The sequence below is a fragment of the Oncorhynchus gorbuscha genome, linkage group LG07, assembly GCF_021184085.1.
Source record: "Oncorhynchus gorbuscha isolate QuinsamMale2020 ecotype Even-year linkage group LG07, OgorEven_v1.0, whole genome shotgun sequence".
NCBI classification, from domain to species: Eukaryota; Metazoa; Chordata; class Actinopteri; order Salmoniformes; family Salmonidae; genus Oncorhynchus; species Oncorhynchus gorbuscha.
Genome location: NC_060179.1, coordinates 61647865 through 61662189, shown reverse-complemented (window position 1 = coordinate 61662189; position 14325 = coordinate 61647865). Strand labels below are relative to the sequence as shown.

Sequence of the window (14325 nt, the reverse complement as noted above, 5' to 3'; positions counted from 1 at the left end):
TTGGTATATACCTATCGTTTTCCCAGGATGGGTCGTCATACACTGCTGCCCTGTTGTAAAAGGCCTTCAGACCCTTGAAGACGTTACGGTCTAACGGCTGCATCTTGTGGCTGCAGTGGGGTGGCAGATTGATGAGAATCACACCCTGGCTTCTTGCCGTCAGAATAGCCTCCAGGGGATGTGGGGTTCTTCAGGGATGCAACCAAAACTATGGGTGAAGTGGTGGAGCCAGACGACAAAGATGGTCCTGTCGATCCAGCCTAAGTCACTCACCCTTCCAACGGACCCTGGAGGTGCTCCAACCAGCAGCTGTTCTTTCATCCTCTTCCAGGGGAAGATGAAGAGGGGCGGTACGTACTGCCCCGCTGCACTGATAGCACAAATTACTGTGACTGTGAAGCCCCTCTCTATTCTGGTCATCCGTGCAATCTGTTTTTCTCCCTGGGTGGCCACCACAGGCAACGGTTTCTGGACACTTTGTATTCTCACCTCATCCATGTTCCCAATCCTCATTGGCGAAATGTCCCTGACGCTGTTTAAAATGTCCTCATAGGCCGTAAAAAACTGGTCAACCTTAAGCTCATTAAAATGCACGGCCCTCAGAAGACCGGTTGCTTTACAGTACTCAAACTGATAGTTGAGAGTTGCGCTTCATGAAGCCACTGCACCAATCGAGCCCTGCATACCCCGTTCCTTTGCTGAACCTGTGCTCGAGTCCGAACCTTTCTGTCAGATGGAAGGCGAGTCTTCTCACGTCCCATGATGTTAGGCCAAATAGGGCTCTTTCCATTTGTTGAATGTGGTTGACAAGGTCACTTTCATGCGTGGAAGAGAAGGCTGGCACCCCACCCATTTGGCCTAAGCCGGGGCTTTTCTCCTCCTTTCCTCTGTGGTGCTGTAGGGTTCTTGGTGGAATGTTGAGCACACTGGCAGCCACCTTTAAGGTCTGCCAATTTTCTACTGCCTTCAGGGCATGATGTATCACCTCAGAGCCATAGCTTCCACAGTCTGTTTTCTTCTTGTATGGTCTCAACTGCAAATAAAAACATGAAATTATTTTAGGAACTGAAAGGAACTGGCCCCTAATCCTAACTACCCCACACAGGACTGTGTACCTTAAGACAAGTCGGTTTCTTTCAAACCACCCGACTCAAAGTATTAATATTAACCTGCAGGGGGAAGAGGTGCCAATTTAAAAGCCCTCTTAAAAACGTAGCTTGCTTTCTAGCTATATGACAGAAAATGCTGTGTAAAATAGCTAAAAGGCTATAAAGTAAGACTAACTGTAAAGCTATCAGTCACTAAGGGGCCAGTTACCCCCTAGAAGAGGGGGGGCGAGTTGCTCCCAACACACTCATCCAACATATTACTACTTCACTCAAAAATGATCTAAATTTTTCTGGCAAAATAAGTTGATTATTTATCTTAAGGCTTCCCTACCTGTATAGTTTACAATTGGCTCATTCATCCCCCTCCTCTCCCCTGTAACTATTCCCCAGGTTGTTGCTGCAAATGAGAACGTGTTCTCAGTCAACTTACCTGGTAAAATAACAAATAAAATAAAAAAAAGAATATATATACAATTGAAGTAGGAAGTTTACATACACCTTAGCCAAATACATATAAACTCAGTTTTTCACAATTCCTGACATTTAATCCGAGTAAACATTCCCTGTCTTAGGTCAGTTAGGATCACCACTTCATTTTAAGACTGTGAAATGTCAGAATAATAGTAGAGAGAATGATTTGTTTCAGCTTCACATTCCCAGTGGGTCAGAAGTTTACCTACACAATTAGTATTTCATAGAATTGCATTTAAATTGTTTAACTTGGGCCAAACGTTTCAGGTAGCCTTCCACAAGCTTCCCACAATAAGTTGGGTGAATTTTGGCCCATTCCTCCTGACAGAGCTGGTGTACCTGACTCAGGTTTGTAGGCCTCTTTGCCCGCACACGTTTTTTTCAGTTCTGCCCACAAATTTTCTATAGGATTGAGGTCAGGGTATGTGATGGCCACGCCAATACCTCAACTTTGTTGTCCTTAAGCCATTTTGTCACAACTTTGGAAGTATATTTGGGGTCATTGTCCATTTGGAAGACCCATTTGCGAACAAGCTTTAACTTCCTGACTGATGTCTTGAGATGTTGCTTCGATTATATCCACGTTATTTTCCTCCCTCATAATGCCATATATTTTGTGAAGTGCAGTCCCTGCGGCAGCAATGCATCCCCACAACATGATGCCGCCACTCCCATGCTTCACGGTTGGAATGGTATTCTTCAGCTTGCAAGCCTCCCCCTTTTTCCTCCAAACATAATAATGGTCATTATGGCCAAACAGTTCTATTTTTGTTTCATAAGACCAGAGGACATTTCTCCCAAAATTACTATATTTGTCCCCATGTGCAGTTGCAAACGGTAGTCTGGGTTTTTTCTGGCGATTTTGGAGCAGTGGCTTCATCCTTGCTGAGCGGCCTTTCAGGTTATGTCGATATAGGACTCGTTTTGCTGTGGATATAGATACCTGTTTCCTCCAGCATCTTCACAAGGTCCTTTGCTGTTGTTCGGAGATTGATTTGCACTTTTCGCACCACAGTACGTTCATCTCTAGGAGACAGCGTCTCCTTCCTGAGCGGTATGACGGCTGCGTGGTCCCATGGTGTTTATACTTGCATACTATTCTTTGTACAGAAAAACGTGGTACCTTCGGGAGTTTGGAAATTGCTCCCAAGGATGTACCAGACTTGTGGAGGTCTACAATTGTTTTTCTGAGGTCTTGGCTGATTTCTTTTGATTTTCCCAAGATGTCAAGCAAAGAGGCACTGAGTTTGAAGGTAGGCCTTGAAATACATCCACAGGTACACCTCCAATTGACTCAGATGATGTCAATTAGCCTATCAGAAGCTTCTAAAACCATGACATAATTTTCTGGAATTTTCCAAGCTTTTTAAAGGCACAGTCAACTTAGTGTATGTTAACTTCTGGCCCACTGGAATTGTGATAGAGTGAATGATAAGTGAAATAATATGTCTGTAAACAATTGTTGGAAAAATTACTTGTGTCATGCTCAAAGTAGATGTCCTAACCAACTTGCCAAAACTATAGTTTGTTTACAAGAAATTTGTGGAGTGGTTGAAAAACGAGTTTTAAGGACTTCAACCTAAGTGTATGTAAACTTCCTATTTCAACTGTATATATATATATATATATATATATATATATATATATATATATATATATATATATATATATATATATATAAAAAATTGATCATCTTACCACAAAATTATTTAATTAATTATATATTAAGTTGTGATGCCACAGATGACATTTTTGGTTGAGCAAAGAGCAGTGGCAGCCAGGGAAAGTGTTGTGGAAATCATTTGGTGACATCTTGTGGTCTTAATGTGAATTACAGGAGGGGGGGGGGCAGCTTCCCAAGGGGGCTAGTTACCCCCTTAGTACCCTAAAATGTGAAATGATTACAAAGTTAAAGAAACCATACAGCTCTATGCAGGATGACTATTTTTTTCAATTTCCACTGCAAATTTTACAAAAACATATTTAGGTTCAGTTGAAGAACAGTGCAGATGCAAAGATGGGTAACAGGGTGACACTTTGTGTTGTTTTAGTGACATCATTCTGTTACCAAACTTTGCATCTGCACTGTTCTAAAAAAAAATGAATGTGTAATACATTTTCAAGTGAAATATCGGAGTCTCAGCATTATTACCATGAAATCGCCCAACACGTCAATTGAGATTCATGAACCATGGCGAGCTGTGATTTCTGAAGAGACAACCCATTAAGGCATTGACAGCAACTGTAACCTAGAACCACATATATAGCTGTGATGCTGATTTCATTCACCCATTGATTTCTGATATTAAAGTTATGATGTATGTGGACAAAAGGAAGAGTAGCTGCTGCCTTTGCAGCGGATCCTAATAAATACCCCTAAATACCAAATATTGCAGCGCTAGCTTCTATGAGGCCACTAGCTTCTATGATGGTATCATTTTATTTAGACAGCAAAAGGCACACTTTAATAGGCTGAGCTGAGCTCAGAGAATATCTGAGAAAGAAAGGATTTTGACAGGTCTGGATAAACACATTCCGATGGGACTCTGTTGAGAAAACGATAGTCCTGTACTGTATACCACATCGTAGGCTCAAGCATTTAGGAGATTGGTTCTCCAGCTGCTCGTCCTTCAGTCAAGCCAAATACTGTATATAACCTATGTATCCATATTCATCAGACTGCATACTGTGCTTAACTTCATGTGCGTACAACCTTGTCCTTGAGAAAAAGTACAAAAATATGCATCACAATTAGTCTAAAAGATAAAAACTATATAAAAATGAATACATAATAGGCAATTCACAAGAGCTATAACAAAACAAGGGCACAGGCAGTATTACAAAGTATTGTATTGACTTCACTATGAATCAACTGAGCCAGCCAGTACATTCTGACACAGATGTACCAGACAGTTAGTTCTAACTCTTCTCTGTAGGGGTCCCCCCCTACATAGTCTCCTCTCTCCTCCTCTCCTTTCCTCTCCTTTCCTCTCCACTGTCCCCAAACCCCTCATAAACCCATTAGAAGCTCTTCCCATTGGACGTCCCCATCAGCAAAACACACACTCAGAGACACACACACACACACACCCTGATTTCCCCACTCTTTCTCCTGTCCAAATTATGCGCTGCTGCTCAATTCCACAGAGTCCGACTTTATCTGCCTTCAACTACAATTAGAAGGCTTCCGCATGGGTGGAGGGGGACTGTATGGCTCAGTTGGTATAGCGTGGTGCTTGCATCACCAGGATTGCGGGTTCAATTCCCGGGGCCACCCATATGTAAAATGTATGCACACATGACTGGATAAATGCATCTGCTAAATGGCATTCAGCATATTATTCTATACTACTGGGAGTCAGAGACTAACCTCACTCTTCCCTTCCCCCATTCATGTGCTCTTCTGTCGTCCCCTAACCAACCGCTGAAGTCCTTTGTAGTGCTCATTAGGAGTGTGTTTAGTCCAACATGTTGCTTTAATCTAATCATCCTTCCTTCTCTGAACATTTCACGGCTCTTCATTCTCTGTGAGAGTCCTTGATGGGTCTCTCCCTCAGTCTCTCCTGGGATGGGATTACATTTTACTCATTTAGCAGACACTCTTATCCAGAGCGATTTAGAGGAGCAATTATGGTTAAGTGCCTTGCTCAAGGGCACATCAAGGGATTTAAAAGAGCAACCTTTCGGTTACCGGCCCAATGCTCTTAACCACGAGGCTACCTGCCGCCATGGGATCAGAGCGAGATTTGTCAATAATAGCAGCACGGAATGGGATGGTGACAGGGGATATGTTTCCTCTGACAGCTGCTAGTTAGGGAAGGAGACCTGTGGATTTCTGGAGTAGGGGGTCAGGGATGGGCATTTTCATTGGGCCCAGCATGGAGCCTTGTGGCACACCACAGGTAGTTAACAAAGGTGATGGATGATCAAACTGTCAGTCGCTGAGTCCTTCAAGGCCCTGTGTTTTCCTGATCACTACGGTGATAATGTACGTTGTTGAAGGATACAAGTAGAGAATTTAATTAATTATATAGCCTTTCTCCCTTCGTGGTGACTGAAGAATGGTGAAATAAGAGATATTTTCACACAATAAAGTGAGGTATGCAAACAAGTTAGGGAGGGAGATGTTTACTCAAAGACACACCCAGCCAGTAGACATTTGGGGCCAATTTCCTGTCTTTCCCTGACAGCACTGTTTGTGGACAGGCAACTTCCCCTGGCCAGCAAAATAGTTTTTTTTCTGATGGTAAATAAACACAAACAGCTTTTTGGGGATTTCAAATGTCATTTGGGGAGTGTTGCCTGGCAGTGCCCCCCCCGGCAGTGGGAGCCGTGGAAACGGCTGTGCGTGTGACGGACGTAGCTTGTAATGCACCTGGCACACACAACCTGCTCAGGCTGCCTGACGGTAACTAAGAGAGACGGCAGGCCATTTAAAATGTCCCCAAACCCTGGGCGGTTAGACTATCACTATGCATTTAGTAGGGACATGTGAAATCACAGTGACCTATAAATGCAACTGATCAGGGAGGGATGGAGGGATAAAGGGGAAAGAGAGGAAATCGTGCCCTACTTATCAAAATCAAATCAAAGTTTATTTGTCACGTGCGCCGAACACAGTGAAATGCTTACTTACAGGCTCTAACCAATAGTGCGAAAGAAAAAGGTGTGTGTGTGTAAGTAAAGAAATAAAACAACAGTAAAAAGACATTTGAAAATAACAGTAGCAAGGCTATATACAGACACTGGTTAGTCAGGCTTATTGAGGTAGTATGTACATGTGGGTATGGTTAAAATGGCTGCAATCCCATTAACGGAATGATATGACAACAGCCAGTGAAAGTGCAGGGCGCCAAATTCAAAGCAACAGAAATCTGTTGAAATTAAAATTCCTCAAACATACAGTACATGTATCTTATACCGTTTTAAAGGTAATCTTGTTGTTAATTCTACCACAGTGTCCGATTTCAAATATGCTTTACAGCGAAAGCACCACAAACGATTATGTTAGGTCACCACCAAGCCACAGCCATTTTTCCAGCCAAAGAAAAGGTCACAAAAAGCACAAATGGAGATAAGATTAATCACTAACCTTTGATGATCTTCATCAGATGACACTCATATGACTTCATGTTACACAATACATGTATGTTTTGTTTGATAAAGTTCATATTTATATAAAAAAATCTGAATTTACATTGGCGCGTTACATTCACCAGTTCCAAAAACATCCAGTGATTTTGCATTGCCACATGGATTCAACAGAAATGCTCATCATAAATGTAGATGATAATACAAGTTATAGACATGGAATTATAGACATACCTCTCCTTAATGCAACTGCTGTGTCAGATTTCAAAAACACTTTACGGAAAAAGCAAACCATGCAATAATCTAAGACAGCGCTCAGAAAAATAATCAAATTAGCCGCAATGTTGGAGTCAACAGAAACCAGAAATTACATGATAAATATTCCCTTACCTTTGATGATCTTCATCAGAATGCACTCCCAGGAATCCTAGTTCCACAATGAATTCTTGATTTGTTCGATAATGTCCGTTATTTATGTCCAAGTAGCTACTTTTGTTAGCGCGTTAGGTATACAAATCCAAATGCTCGTGCAGGTCGAGCATTACTTTGGACAAAAACTTCAAAAAGTTATATTACAGGTCGAAGAAACATTTCAAACTAAGTATAGAATCAATCATTAGGATGTTTTAATCATAAGGAAGTTTTAATCAGGGGACTGAGCATGCAACCCTGGGGTGCTCCAGTGTTGAAGATCAGCGTGGCAGATGTGTTGCTACCTACCCTGACCACCTGGGTGCGGCCAGTCAGGAAGTCCAGGATCCAGTTGCAGAGGGAGGTGTTTAGTCCCAGGTTCCTTAGCTTAGTGATGAGCTTTGAGGGTACTATGGTGTTGAACGCTGAGCTGTAGTCAATGAATAGCATTCTCACATAGGTGTTTCTTTTGCCCAGATGGGAAAGGGCAGTGTGGAGTGCAATAGAGATTGCATCATCTGTGGATCTGTTTGGGCGGTATGCAAATTGGAGTGGGTCTAGGGTTTCTGGGATAATGGTGTTGATGTGAGCCATGACCAGCCTTTCAAAGCACCTCATGGTTACAGACGTGAGTGCTACGGGTCTGTAGTCATTTAGGCAGGTTGCCTTTGTGTTCTTGGGCACAGGGACTATGGTGGTCTGCTTGAAGCATGTTGGTATTACAGACTCAATCAGGAACATGTTGAATATGTCAGTGAAGACACCTGCCTTTTGGTCAGCACATGTGAATGTTGACCTGTTTAAAGGTCTTACTCACGTCGGCTACGGAGAGCGTAATCATACAGTTATCCGGAACAGCTGATGCTCTCATGCATGCCTCAGTTTTGCTTGCCTCGAAGCGAGCATAGAAGTGATTTAGCTCATCTAGTAGTCACTGGGCAGCTCGCGGCTGTGCTTCCCTTTGTAGTCTGTAATAGTTTGCAAGCCCTGCCACATCCGACGAGCGTCGGAGCCGTTGTAGTATGATTCAATCTTAGCCCTGTATTGACGCTTTGCCTATTTGATGGTTCGTCGCAGGGCAGAGGGAATTTATTGTAAGATTTGAAGGCGGCAGCTCTACCCTTTAGCTCAGTGCAACGTTGCCTGTAATCCATGGCTTCTGGTTGGGGAATGTACGTACAGTCACTGTGGGGACGACGTCCCCAATGCACTTATTGATAAAGCCAGTGACTGATCTGGTGTATTCCTCAATGTCATCGGAAGAAGCCCGGAACATGTTCCAGTCTGTGATAGCAATCCTGTAGTTTAGCATCTGCTTCATCTGACCACTTTTTTATAGACTGAGTCACTGGTGCTTCCTGCTTTAATTTTTGCTTGTAAGCAGGAATCAGGAGGATAGAGTTGTGGTCGCATTTACCATTTGGAAGGAGAGCTTTGTACGCGTCTCTGTGTGTGGAGTACAGGTGATCTAGAATTTATTCCCTCTGGTTGCACATTTAATATGTTGATAGAGATTTGGTAGAACTGATTTAAGTTTCCCTGCATTAAACTGTACAGTCATGGAAAATATTAGTTACTTACCGAGTACTCAGAGGATTGTGCAGGAGTGGAATGTGTTTAATGTATAAATGTATCCATTATAGTGTTTGTCAGCAAGACCGTACAGTACAAGGCAAATTGGAGGTCATTATTACTAAGCATGGACAAAAGGAGAGGAAGAGGGTAGCTCTGGGGTCATCTGTATGCACAGCATTTCTTATGTAAGCAGAAGTAAGATTTTTCCCTTGTCATTTAGCTAAATGTGCATTCTGCAAAATGTGAACAAACTCTACAGAAAAAAGATACCTTTTTATATAGTCATGATAAAATCATGTTCATGAGAACTATATTGGACACATATAGTATACATCCCAGAGAAGACAGACAGACAAGCCTGGTGACTTCTGCAGATGCACATCAGAGCCAAATATTCCCCAGATCCACCCTTGGAAGGCACAGCACCCCACAGTCCCTAATTGTCAGGCAAAGGTAGTAGGGAAGCAGCACGTTGGCGTGCAACAATATTATCTCTGCAGTGGGTCGAGCCTTCCGATTCCTCTTACCCTGTTATCAAATTAGTCAGCTGGACATCAAACACTCACCAAGCTATAGCCGCTCACTTAATTACATTCACCACCAGCACCTGTTTCCCCGCTAATGCCTCTCAGGCATACAGAGAACACCACTCAAACTTGTTCTCCTCTTTAAAACCACACAGGGAAGGATTGGGTTTTCTGCATTTTTTCTTACATTGACAAATGGGAGTTTAGTTTTCCTTAAGGCCCTCTGCTTTCTCCCAAGCCAGACTCAGATCTATTTGAGTAGATAAAACTCATCATTTTTCCAAGATCTACCATTTGTGGAAAAATTTCCTCGAGGCAAATACTTCCCTCATATATTTTTGATAAAGCATCACACAGATACAGTAGTGGGAGGGAGTCTACTGTTAAGTCCGCCAGTATCAAGAGGAGGCTCATTCTTCTGCCTCTCATAGAGAACATTCTGTAATGATTCCAAACACTCTTAACGTTCTCAAGAGTGCATGCATTTAATCAGAACAACCTCAGTGGGGAAGGGGAATCCATGAATCATTATATAACAGCCATATTCCATTCCCCTTTATAGACCCATATAATATCAGAGACTTTTTTTGATTTATCAGAATGTCAGTAACAGTGCATCTGCATAGCTGCTGGGCATAAAACTGTTGTGGGCACACAACTGCAATGAAATGTGCCGTAGCAAAACTATACTGGTCCCAGTTGTTGTTATGAATACAAACGATGGCATGATGTCGGGGACAGTGACACAAAGAGGATCCCATCATTGTCAAAGCATGACTGGCCTGCTCTCTTCTATACGGTATGTCTACCATGTGAATACAGGAAATATTATCATGTTCACACCTGTTAAGGCTCAGGTGTCTTTCCTTTTGAACTTTGTCTTACCTTGCATGGGCCATGTCCCCACACAGCACCATGAACTTGGGCCTGCGGCACAGCTTGTTGACGGCCTCCACAGCCTGCTGGGTCAGTTGGACCTCTTCGGCCCAGCTGGAGGTCTGCAAAGGATGAAGCAGGATGGACCTCTCCATTCATTCTGCTCTTCTGGGAAGGTAGGGTAACAGGAGAACAGGGGAGAGTCATGCCAGAGTCGTTGAATAAAAGATACACTCAACATACGTTTTTTGACACCCAGTCTCTCCTCTGTTCGTGAAAGTAATGCCGGAGTTATAGTCCTAATAGCAGTATTCTTACAAAATGGTCCTGTAGACCCACAGGGGATTTTGTTCTAGCCCTTACTAATCAATTAATCATCAAGCCCTTGAATCGTTTAGTCTGGTATGTTACTACTGTCTGTAACAAAAAGCCTACAAACCATGTGGGTCCAGGGCCAGGAGTAGAGAACAACACCGATGTACCAGTTATTGTCATAGTCGTGTTTCCCCTCTCAATAAAGAAAACGTTTAAATAATTGGGCCTAACAGAACTATGGATATTGATGTGTGCATGGCAAAGTGTTTTAAATAATCTGGACATTACATAACGTGCCCATAACCTACAATAATCTCACTCAAATATTAATTTAAAAAGGCATTTGTTTTCACAGAGATAGGCAGGCATGCAGCGCCGCTAGTGAGTAGCAGTCGGGAGGACCTAAGACAGATCTAACATTGTTTTTAATGGATTGCCCTTGTTGCATAAAAATGGCCAGCAGAAACAGACATCCGCTGTTTGTACAATGTGTTAAGAGTAAGGACAAACAAACTCTCTCTAGTCTGGTCTGCATCCCTCATTCTGTTCTAGAAGCTCAAAAAGCTACACGCTGTGTACACACACACACACACACACACACACACACACACACACACACACACACACACACACACACACACACACACACACACACACACACACACACACACACACACACACACACACACACACACACACACACACACACACACACAATACAGTACAGTATACACTCTCTCTCTCTCACACAGACACACACACACATGGCCGTACACAGCAGGACTTCCTTTCTCATCAGAATCTTCAATGTTTAACAAGCAGCAAATGAGTGATGGTGATTCACAGTACTTGGAACAACAAGTCTTTGTATCTTCGTTTAGGAAATAATGGGGAACATTCCCTGCTTCTATGGTTAACAGTAAGGGCAATTCTGCTACATTTTGACCTCATATTCATTATCTCCAGCACCAAAAATGCTTCTCTGTGACTTCACAGGGTAGAATTAAAAGTAAGGAAAACGGTGATTTTTAAAACATGCAACAAGCTTCTAGCCAGAGGGAGGTCTTTTCTTGCTCCCCAAGTCACCACGAATTGTCATACTTTGAAAATCACTGTTTTTAAAATATTGTATAAATATACAATTTTCATATATGTAGACACTGGTATTGTGCTGGAGATAATGAAAAGTTGAAAAGAGTTGGAATTGCCTTAACATCTATTAAACACAACACCAATTACATGTCTTACTTGCAGGGTATTTGGAGGGATCAAGGTTAATGCAATGTAAGGTCTGCTTCCAACTCACACCCTCAAACACGTAGATCCCCTGAACGCAGCTCACTTTCCAGACCACTTTCCAGCTCAAACTCTCAAACACCTAGATACCCTGAACGAAGCTCACTCTCCAGATCCCAATCACCTGAATTCTGATCACCTGTTCACACACCTGTATCTCTTTGTCACACACTATTTAGTGCAGTTCTTTGCACCCCCTCACTGTGAGGTATTGTTTGTTTTGTGACACATGGCTTTTGGAGTGATGGGTTTCCTGTGAGTTACTCTTCCTGTGTATGGTAGTTTTTGCCTGCCTCACTAATGATGCCTATTCCCTGCCTGTTCATTAGCATATTGGATTTCCTGTTATCTATCTATTGCCTGATCTCCCAGACTACGTTACTAGCCTTTTCCCTGCCTGTACTGTTACCGGTTTGGACCCCCTGTGCATGACCTTCTGCCTGCCCCTGGACCCAGCTACCTGCTTCCTCCTGTGTATGACCTTCTGCCTGCCCCTGGACCCAGCTACCTGCTTCCTCCTGTGTATGACCTTCTGCCTGCCCCTGGACCCAGCTACCTGCTTCCTCCTGTGTATGACCTTCTGCCTGCCCCTGGACCCAGCTACCTGCTTCCTCCTGTGTATGACCTTCTGCCTGCCCCTGGACACAGCTACCTGCTTCCTCCTGTGTATGACCTTCTGCCTGCCCCTGGACCCAGCTACCTGCCTCCTCCTTTGGACCTTTGCAATAAACACCTGCTGTGCCCTGCACTTGAAACCAGCTCTCGGTCTCCCTCGTGTTCATTACTGGCAAATACAAACTAATTTTTACATTACAATTTTCAGTCGAAGTTTATATCATTTTCACTGAAGACAGAATGTTGCTTGGGTACTTTTCATAGGTTGAAAACTTCCCTGAACTTCTACAATTCAGCAAAATCCTTATGCTGTAAAGGTTTATGCTGCAATATAATGGAATATCCTGCATCAGCATATGGGCCTTAGTTCACTGATCTCTCCAGCACCAATTGGATATATGTGTTTCCTCCCTACCCTAGATATGTAACAGGCTAAGCCCTCTCTTTTTTACTGCCTCATATGAGACAGACGCATGATTTATAAAGCTTACATACTAGCCTTTAATCTCTCATTCTAGCCAAGCCAGGTACCTTGTAACATTAAACAAACTTTACAGTAGTGTGCGTCTCAGGAATCGCTGCTGTGTGAACTATTTTAGAGGCAACTTTTTAAAAAAAAGCATAAATAGTTTTTTACACAAGGAGCCAAAGCTCCCATGACCGCTGATAAGTACACGCAACTTTGTGCGGATGCACTGACCGAGCACCACTTCAAACATAAATCGGAGAGATTTCTCAGGTGGTAGATGGTATGTTCAAACAATGTTAATCATAATTCAACATGAAGCACTGAGGGGCTTTTTAATAAAAAATAAAAGGAATGAAATTTGGAACTTATATGGAATTTTTAGTGAAGAGAAAAACCTATTAATTCCACCATCAGTTTGAGGTGCTGAAAAACTAACAATGTGTTAGAGATGTGATGGTGCAATCAGCAAAGCTGTCAGAGGAAGAGATTAGTCTGTGAATCTGATTAGTTTGAACACTCAAATGCCTCAGTCTGTAAGCGTGGCCAGAAATGGGACTATTCAGCCCAGTCCATTCACTGGTCAAAGGTCAAATGTCTAAGGTAGATAGGGTCTTCACTAGTTACCACAACTACAAAGTCATTATTAAGGCTAAACCTAAATTTAACCACACTTGTATCCTTATGCCTAACCTTAAATTAATGCCAAATAGCAATTATTTGTTTTCATACATTTTTATGATATAGCTGATATATAACTGATATACAAATATAAACACAACATGTAAAGTGTTGGTCCCATGTTCCATGAGCTGAAAAAAAGATCCCAGAAATGTTTCAAATGCACAAAAAGCTTATTTCTCTCAAATAAAATGCTCAAATTTGTTTACATCCCTGTTAGGGTTGGCATATCAGAAGCTGATTAAACAGCATGATCATTACACAAGTGCACCTTGTGCTGGGGACAATAAAAGGCCACTCTAATGTGCAGTTTTGTCACACAATGCCACAGAGTTCTCACATTTCAAGTGAGTGTGCAATTGGCAAGCTGACTGCAAGAATGTCCACCAGAGCAGTTGCCAGAGAAATTAATGGTAATTTCTCTACCAATGTCGTAATAGACCGTAGATCACGTGTATGGTGTCTTGAGGGCGAGCGGTTTTCTGATGTCAACGTTGTGAACAGAGTGCCCCATGGTGGCGGTGGGGTTAAGGTATGGGCAGGCATAAGCTACGGGCAAAGAATGCAATTGCATTTTATTGATGGCAATTTGAATGCACATGAGATACCGTGATGAAATCCTGAGGCCCATTGTCTTGCCATTCATCCGCCGCCATCCCCTCATGTTTGAGAATGATATTGCACGGCTCCCTTTTGCAAGGATCTGTACACATTTCCTGGAAGCTGAAAATGTTCCAGGTCTTCCATGGCCTGCATACCCACCAGACATGTCACCCATTGAGCAGGTTCGGGATACTCTGGGTCAACTTGTTTCGACAGCGTATTCCAGTTCCCACCAATATTGAGCAACTTTGCACAGCCATTGAAGAGGACTGGGAAACATTCCACAAAC

The 14325-nt window shown here is 42.7% G+C and overlaps 1 pseudogene; it reads right to left on the bottom strand.

Annotated features, from left to right (window-relative positions):
• Positions 1–11727, bottom strand: part of LOC124039025 — a 76011-nt pseudogene extending 64284 nt beyond the window's left edge.
• Between the last annotated feature and the right edge of the window lie 2598 nt (positions 11728–14325).